The 9,371-nt window shown below is 46.5% G+C and overlaps 1 pseudogene; it reads right to left on the bottom strand.

Moving 5' to 3' along the window:
- Positions 1-3,180: 3,180 nt before the first annotated feature.
- On the bottom strand, positions 3,181-3,486 carry LOC112067549 (ubiquitin-conjugating enzyme E2 D3-like; annotated as a pseudogene).
- Between the last annotated feature and the right edge of the window lie 5,885 nt (positions 3,487-9,371).

Here is a 9,371-nt window from a genome sequence, read left to right as displayed (position 1 = left end):
GGAGATCCAGGTCTCAGTTAAGAAAACGAGGTGGAGGAGTTTTCTGAAAACTCTTTGGGGAAGAAAGAGTGTATGTTAACAGCAGATAGGGGGCTAAATGTCACCAACACCCTCAAAGAATTCTCAGGTCTTTGGTAGGGGTAGAAAACAGTCTGACTTAAACTCAGTAGATGTTTCAATAAGTCTGAGAGTCCTCCATCTAATGAGGAAGGATTTCAATGTGACCATGACTTCTACATCCTATAAAACGTTAACAGTACCATTACTAATGCAAGGAAACCTTCTTATGCCAGAGTAAATAAAAAATAAAGGTGTGAGCTTAGATATGAGATAAGGTGGCTCTGAACAGGAATTTATGTTTCTGCTAAGCTGGCTTCTGCTCACTTACACTCTTTGTCTTTTTTTCATTTATATTTCTGGGTTCTTTTCCATTATGGTGACTATTCACTTGACAGATGATAGAAGGCCAGCTAAGGATGGAGTACGATTAGCATATAAACAAGATTTTAAAATAGCTGGAACAGAGAAGGACTTCAGAGCCTGCTAATCACTGGAGACTTGACCTCGAGAGAAAGTGCACTTGGGGACTCCTCAGCAAACCCTAAGAATGCCCTGCCTTGCCTCCGGTGACCTAGAGTGAGTCACCATTTAACTTGGCTATAAGCTGCCACCGCACCTTTAATTTAGCTCTAATATTCTAAAAAAAAAAAAAGCTTAGGCACAAATATAGAGTACATGAAGGAAATGCTGAATAGTGTAAAAGTGAAGACCTTAGACTCAGACCAGAGTCAAATGGCAGTTGCCATGCCAAGCTTTATTTCCCTTAGCAAGTTACCAGAACTCTGAGTAAGAGAAGTCACCAACTAAGCTAAGTCATCTATGGGTCAAGTTCTTTATGTACATAACCAGAATATCCCCAACTCTACCAGCTTCCTGGCTCAGCCGGCCCCAGTGTAATAGTCTGAGCCCCTACCTAACCATACTAAGTTAGAGAAGTCAGTTATCTTTTCCAGAATTTCCCAGGTGGATACAAATGTTCTTCGAACTCCTGCTGTCGGCGCATTTCTTACCCCCTTTCACCATCTCCCTTCTGAGATGCTGTCCTCTCTCCATTTCCAGTGTTGAGTGGATATGGCCCCTGCTCCTTAGGCCTCCACACAGCATGAACAGAAAGCTTTCCCTGAAAGTCTGTGATAATGGAGGCAACTGCAGACCAGAAGGCAGACTGAAGTGGAATATCACACATCAGGCCAGGCAGCATCTCTTGCTAATCCTCCATGTACCCGGGATCTCAACCTGTCATTGTGAGCTTTCCACCATCCTCTCTTTCCTCTGCATTCCAGGGCCAGGAAACAGACATTTTCTCTTACTTTATTACTCAGGGAATTTCCAGGTCCCCCTGGAGCACTGCCTCATCCCCCCTGTGCATTACCTTCAACAGCTACAGAGGGCTCTCTATGGGAGTTTCTACTCTGGGTTCTACCCCAAACAACACAAAGAATCATCAGAGCTTTAAAACAGCAATTTTTCTGGCACAAGCCCCAGGTCATATGTGTGGTCTGAGATCACTGTCCCATAAGTAGCTATCATAAGTAGAAAGGAAGGGAATAGAAAAGTTATTCTCTCCCTGTCCTCGCAAAGGCCTGGGTCCTGAGGTTCTGGGATTCTATTTTCCTGTTATACATATATCACTTTAAATCCTCACAATGACATTTTAAGACATGTATTATTATCCCCATTTCACAGATGAGGAAGTTTAAGCTGAGAGAATTGAAATAATTTGCCCAGGGTCATAAAGCTAATGAGTAACAGAGTCACAATTAGAACTCAGTGGTAAACTGCTGCTCCCTCTGAGTCCAGCTAGCTTGAGACCATGCTGTGAGGAAGCCTAATCAGCCACATGGACAGAGAAAAAAGCCTCACAGAGAAGCATCAAGAAACCAGGCATGTGAGTGAAGCCTTCTAAGACTTTCCAGCCCATGTTACACAGCAGCTGACTACAGACAAGCAAATGACCCCAGCCAATGTCACACTGGACAAAATTATCTGGCCAAAACCTACCCAAATTTCTTACCATTCCTGTTTTTAAATCCAAAATGTTAGAGGCCTTCAGGAGGCTCCACTAAGGAAGGTAGGTCACTCAGAAACCAGACTGCTTTCTCACAGACTCATTTCTCCTGAAGAATCTGCCGGCGCAGTTGGCAAAGAATGATGTAGTCCTGTAGGACCAGAAGAAATGCCCAAAGGTAGAGCAGATTCTGGCTGAGAACTGACCCAAACCATAGTTTTGAATTTCAGGGAAGAAATCTAATTATATTTCTGTCTACCCATTTCATTGCTACAGTGTATGTGTGCGTGCGTGTGTGTGTGTGTGTGTGTGTGTGTGCACTTATGCTTAGCGTCCTCTATGCAGACAAGCAATTTCACCACTTGTGTTCCATCCATAAACCTGAGAAATGGCCTCCTATGTTCATTCATGTAAAACATGTTCACAAAGCAGCTTCTGTGTAGCAGGCGCCATTCTAGGCCCAATAGATTCCACCACAAAAAGGGCAGGCATGGCTCTGCCTGCTCTCAAGGAACTTCAGCTAGGAAACCAAGCAAGAAATAAGGAAACAAATCAATAAAATATGAAAATTAGGGGTTCATAGTAAGAATTATGAAGAAAACAGTGTGAGATCTAGGACTCGAGCATGATGGAGGGAGGCGGGGTATGGCAGGGAACATTGTCTAGTTTTAAAGTCCCCTCTGAAAAAGTGACTTTTGAGCAAAGACTTGAATGAATCCAGGGCGGGAACTGAGTGGAGAAATGGAGGAAGAATATTCCAGGAGGAGGGGAAAGCACACCTAAAGGCCCTGAGGAAGAAATAGGCTGGGGCTACTCTCGGAGAACAAGAGGGCTGTATGGCTGGACTGGAGGCAGGGAAGTGGGGAGACTGGGGAGATGCATGGGGGTCACGTGGTGGAGCCTTCACATCACAATGGAGAGAGCGGATGTTCTTCTAGTGTGTTGTGGGAAGGCGTTGGAGGGCTTTGAGCAGCACACTCTGGCCCGCTGTGTGAAAAACAGACTCTAGAGGGGACCAAGTGGAAGCAGAGAAATCGGGCTGTTGTTTTTTTTTAACAGTAATTTGAAGTTGATTCCAGCTATAATGCAGGGTATTATGATTTTAAGGTAGCATCACATGGCATACTTCTGAGTCCATTTCTGAGATATTCTGTTGTACTTATCTCTGTCTGTTTTATAGATCTGTGCAGTCTCTGGCAGTAGGGGGTCATCTGGGTTTGGATCACATAGCAGTGAACAAATGGATAAATGAACTTTCGAAATAGTTAATATTTGGATGATAAATTCTTGTTGTAAATGCAACCTTAGGTGGTTTCAAGGGGTAGTCTGTAGGAAAATGAATTGTCAAAAAGAATACACCGCCTTGATATGGGCTGTCATTAGGTCCCATAATTCTGGCTTGGCAATGAAACATATTGTCCCCAACCAGACCTGTAGAACATTGTCTAGACTGCAATTGTCTAGAAGAGCCATGATAGTGGCCTGAACTGGAGTGGTAAGAAGTGATAAGACAGGGGATGTTTTGAAGGTGGAGTGCCTCAATTACGCACACATAATTATTATTCAGATCCAGTTCCTCAGCTCTGAGATAAGGAAGCATTTTCACTTTTTAAACTGATGATGAAAAATGCTGAGCTGGGTACTCCATCAGTGGCCCGGGAGGCAGTGTTTGGCATTCCAAGCCTGCCCCTGGAGTGCAGAGATGCCCAAATCACCAGGACAGCTCTAGGATGGGGAGATGAGTGGATTTTATTTGGTCCCAAAGGAAAGCTCCATGTAACGATGTGCCAGGGCTGCCTGTTGGTTCCTGCCTAGGCGGATAGATCAGACAACTTTCCAGTCAGTCACACAACGATCCATTGAGTTTGTCCTATCTGCCATCTTGGAGGAGGGAGATCTGAGTTTTGTGGCATGTCCCTTGGAGAATGACGTAATTAAAATTTTTTGAAGCCTGACTAATATTCCTTACTAGGTAGAACTAGTTTCTGGGCAGAGGAGGACCAGTTTGCATGAGGAACCCAGGATCTTCTAAGAAGGAAGTAACCTGGTCCCCTACATGTTTTCCCTCAAGATTTAAAATTAGGGGGAAAAATGTTAGCCCTGACCATGTTTCATTAGCAGAAGGAGATTCCAAAGGCCCCAAAGGCAGGAAAGGCAAAGGGATGCCATGATGGGGACACCAGCTGATCACAGGAGCCTGAGGTTCGTGGGTCTGGGACAGTTCTGGGAGAGCAGTGGTTGAGGCACAAAGCCTCGCAGTGCAGTTCCAGGGCCTGTGGCTTAGAGAGCCATAACTTCAGAGCCCAAGCATGGGGTTCCTCAATGGAATGGTAGTGATGAGAGTCTAGGTCTGTGAAGACATCACAGTATTACAAACAGCTTCCAACAGTGGAGCCATGTGACAACAAGAAAAACAAGCAGCACAGGATTGATCAGATACCACCTTGTCACCTCCTGGTGTTTGAACGTATCTCTGGATCCCTTTGGACTGAATGAGCCCCTGGTCTTCATGGATGGTGGAAGAAGGAAAGGCCTTTGGATGAGCTCTGTACTTCCTGACAATGAGGACAGATGAGGACCCTACTGATTAACTGAGGAGATAAAAAGCACCACATATTTGGTAATGGACATATACATGGTATGGTGTATGGTATACCATATATATGGTAAGATACCTCTATAGAGAGAGAGAGAGAACAGACTGCCTTATATCATAAAAATGTGGCACTGGCTACATTTACTAGAAAGGAAATGGGTAATTTATCTTTTTACTTGTTTTTGTTTTCATATTTTCTACAATGGACATGCATTACTTTTTCCAGGAAAGAAAATAAAAAGTAAATTAAAGAAGAGAATATTTTAGTCCACACCCCTCACCCTGCCAGCAAGTGCCCCTGTGGGTGACCCCAGGAACCCATAACCACTGATGACTTCCGGGTGCTCTTGTGATTGTCAGAGGGGATGACTCCTAGGCCAGTGAGTAGCTAGAGCCTGCTGTCCTCTCAGCAGGCATCCTGGCCAGCCTGACCTCGGAGTTAAAGTGAGTTTCCCCAGCCCAGGACAGGATGGTGGCAGGACCCTCCTCCACTTCCTGTTATTGATCTGGGCTCCCTCAACTGTTCAGGGGGCTCCACGAGGAGACCACTGAGGGATGTCAGGCGGGGATTCCCATACAAGTTCTCTGGCTCCACACGTGTACTTTACAGAGAGAGTTTCACTTCAAGTACCAGGCATCACAGTCACAGAGCAACAAATAGAACCTCTCTTGTGAGATTTGCATGCCACAGCCTATCCTCCTGGGGTCACTTCGTTGCCACAAACATTTATATATTACCGTCACATGGTCAGAGCTCTGAGCTGAAGGCTGAGGGGGACAAAGATGAAAACCCTGACTCTCTGCCTTCAAAGAACCTCCAGCCCAGAGGGAAGCAGGAGACGTAGAAAAGGCTCTGATACAGGAAGAACGCACTGTGAAAACAGAGACCAGCAGGTCAGTTCGTGACTGACTCCCTCCTACACCAGCCAAAACTACTTCTGGTATCAGGTCCTGCCTTCAACACTTTTCTCAGATGAGTCCCCTGGCATCCATTCCCGCTACCTCTGCAATGGTTCTGCCCTCTCCAGCTCTCACCAAGACCCACAAACCAGCCTCAGACCATTGTTCAATCCAAGGAGGCACTGCCAGAATTTTTCTAAAATCCCCTCTCCTCCTTGAAAGTATTCAACAGCCTCCTCTGACCTTCTGTATGAAGTCTTAACTCTTTGACACGGCATTCGGTGCCTTTCCTAATATAACCTATCTTTCCTATCTTTTTCTTACTGCCCTCCAGCCCCTAGCAAACCCTTAGAGCCATCCCCCGCGCCCTCCCTGACCCCAGCCAGAACACTCCGACAAGACCAGATTTATCAACTTTCCTCAAATACAACACAGCCTAGAAGATCCTTTTCCTTAATCTCTGCTTGTCAGGAGTCTATTTATTCTTCAAGGTGCAATTTAAATGTCTCCTTTTCCACAGAGCCTTCTTCAGATCTTGAGTCAGAATTAATCCTACCTTGGACCATAACAGTATCTTCTTAATTGCACTCATCATATGCTTTGCCATCCTCCGCTTAACCTTAAGCTCCCAGAAAACAAACATCACATGTCATTCCCCTTGGTGTCCCCCCACAATACAGGTCCTAGCAGACAGCAGACACTTGTTTGTTACTTATTGAATCAAGATGCAAGTCATTCTCATGTTTTCAATAAAAAAAAAAAATTTAAGAAGTATCTTGGCTCAGGCATTGGTTCACAGATCCTAGATGGTTATGAGGTACTAATCAGTCCAAGGATTGATACCCTGATATAAATCTTTATAATTTAATTTTGTTCAGTGAATTTGCTTACATTGATCTCTCCCCCCCGCACCTGCCACACATATACACACACACAGATATACAGATATATACATATATATGTACATACACACTATTGATTCTGTTGTTTCCCTAGAGAACCTTGACTAATAAAGCAATCAACTCTGGACAGGCTGGAAAATTAAGCAGCTCCTGCCAGTACAGAGGGCCTGGCCCCAGTGGATACTGCATGTCAATTCATTACAATTATTCACATAGGAACACTTTTTCCCAAGCCCTTATATTTCTTCCACATGGAGAGACAGCCATTAGTGTGACACTCCTGACTGTCTCCACCCCTCACTCACCCAGTTGGTGAGTTAAATGGAGAAACTAGATGAGTTACCCACTCTCTTCCTCTCCTTTCTGTTCCCCTTTGCCTTTTCACGTTCTAAGTCTTACCTGGAAAAATGTCCAGCTGTACCCGTGGCAGGGTAGACAAGTCTGCCTAACGCTGTACTGCGGGGCCATTTGGGTCTCATTATAAGCTGCATCTTCCAACTTAGCCTCTATCAGTAATAAAGAAAAAATTTTTTCTCCATTTTTACTGTTTTATTTCCTGTTCAGAACCCTCAGCAGAGAAGACGTCCCCAGGTAATGCTCATATCTTGACTTCATAGCTTCTGAAGTGTCCACCTAAGGAACAGCCCACAAGGTGTCCTCAGACATCTCCTAAGGGCCCTGGAGTGGCCTTGAGGCCTTGCTTCTGCCTGTGGGAAGATCTGAGGGACAAATCAGAACATGTATGTGAAATTTTCTGTAAAGCGTATCCCAGTATGTAAATATGAGGTGGAATTATTGTTGTTCCCTACACTGGCAGCTGTTGTAATCCTGCTAGTGTAGGGTCCCAGAGGCCCACCCTACTAAATTCTACCAACTGCTTCCCAGCATCCTCAGGAGCTGTCTTACGTGTGCTCCACCAATGCACCAGCTACCATGTGGCTCTGGCAAAGCACTTCCCATAATATTTTCCACGTCCCACCAGACACTCAGTTACCTGAGGCAAGATATGGAAGAGCACACTTCCCCTCCCTCCACATGGGGTTACAAGTTTCTCAGCCTCCTGAAGCAGGATGTTCCTGCCCAGTGTCTTGTGGAGTTTACAAGAACTCTTCAGCCTCTTGCAGCCAGTTCCCTCTCCGCTAGGGCAGCCGCCAGGGCTCAGACAGGTTTGCATGACAGATGCTGGGCTCACCCCATCACTCCTCCCCTCAGAAACCCAAGGCTCTGTTACCAGGCCAAGATGGTGGTGCTTGGTTCCTGCTTCCAGAGGACAAGGGATCTTCTGGGAGGCTCCTGAGTCCCCTGGCTGGATCACTGGACCAATTTGCCAGAGATGCCCACACATGGCTGAATTCCAGAGGTGGCTACAGTACACCCTATATTATAATTCGTGACTGATGTGACCAGGCCTCAGGTCCCACTACAGCAGTTACACAGGTGCCCTCAATAAAGAGGGCCCTCCTGATCTCATCCCTATTTCCTGGCCAACGCACTTTCAAACCCAACCTCTGGGTTCCCCTCGACTCCTTCTCTCTCTCTCTCTCCCCCTCCCTCCCTTTCTCCCCCCAACCTCCCTCCCTCCCTCCATCTCTCCTTCACTTGTCCAAGTAGAGGGGGTGGGGTAAGAAGGGTGAGATGTGGGGGAAGGCCCAAGCAAGAATTCACCTGGGGATACTTTCCCTCCATCGCTCAAGCAGATAATGTATTTTATATTTTGCCAGTCCTCAGAGAGAGAGTTGGGAGCTTTCACCCCGTGCTGCGTGCACTCACCTCCCTTGGGAAGAAGGCAACATTCCAGCATAGAGCGATCCCACACCCACGGTAAGCCTTGCAGCCTTAATTCCCAGGCAGTCACGATTTCTGTGGACGGGGCCAGAAGGATGGAGAGCGTGTGAGACAGATGGTGCACCTGCCCCTTTAAACTTGGCCAGAGAGAAAAGAAACTCTGCTTTCTAGATGGCAACAGCAATACCATCTCGAGCTGCTGGCTCCACTTTGTGGAACATTCTTGCACAGTAAGTCTCATCCTGTCTGCCAGCCTGAGCCAGCTGGTTTCCTTCTCTGTAGGTCATTCTCTAGGGAGAGTTGGGGTGAGGGAGGAGAGACTGGGCAGGAGAAGGGTGTTTAGAGCATGAAAAGGTTCAGGAAGGGTTTTGTTCTCTTCCAAAAAAGGACTGAGCCAGCAAAGCCTAGGAATGCCCCTTCACAAGCCAGTGGTGTTGAGGACACAGACAAGGGATGCTATAAATTTAGCACTGATTGTCCCTCATCTGGACCATAAGAGGCCTCTGATGCCTTAACTTCATCCCTGCTGCTGGAACATATGTGGCAAATGCTGTGATTGCAAACTCCTAGGGAACACAGCTTGGGAGCAAGCTGGACCCTCACTCTGTGTGGGAGTGCGGGGGCTGAAACCAAGACACACATGTGGGATGATGCTGTCAGAGGGTGACAAGAAGACACCCAAGAGCATCCAAAGGGCCCCTAGGATGAGGGGCTTGTGCTGGTGTGAGGTTTGGTGCTACATCTTCCCCCCAAACCCTTCCCACCTGTCTCCCCAACTTCAGCAAAAACAAAATGTCAAATAATAGGGAGGAATGTTGGTCCACAAACTTGGTTGTACGAGAAATGAATGTCATACGGATTTATTTACTTTAATTTAAATCTGACTCAGAGTCCTTTACCCTCCAGTCTGGTGGGAAATCCAACCCAGTCATTCCTCACTCCCCATACCTTAGGGCTGTGCAAAGGACCCCAGGGATGCTTCTGACCCCAAAATATTGGTGAGGCCCCTCCAGCCCACACAGGTAACTGCACTGTACCCTCCACATGACCCCTTGAAATCTAACCTCGCTGTGACTTTCTCCCAACCTTAGATGCGGACTGGGGGGCTGCAAGCCCATTC

The sequence above is a fragment of the Physeter macrocephalus genome, chromosome 4, assembly GCF_002837175.3.
Source record: "Physeter macrocephalus isolate SW-GA chromosome 4, ASM283717v5, whole genome shotgun sequence".
Classification (NCBI taxonomy): Eukaryota; Metazoa; Chordata; class Mammalia; order Artiodactyla; family Physeteridae; genus Physeter; species Physeter macrocephalus.
Note: the sequence above shows the minus strand (reverse complement) of the source record. Positions and strands in the feature narration are given on the sequence as shown.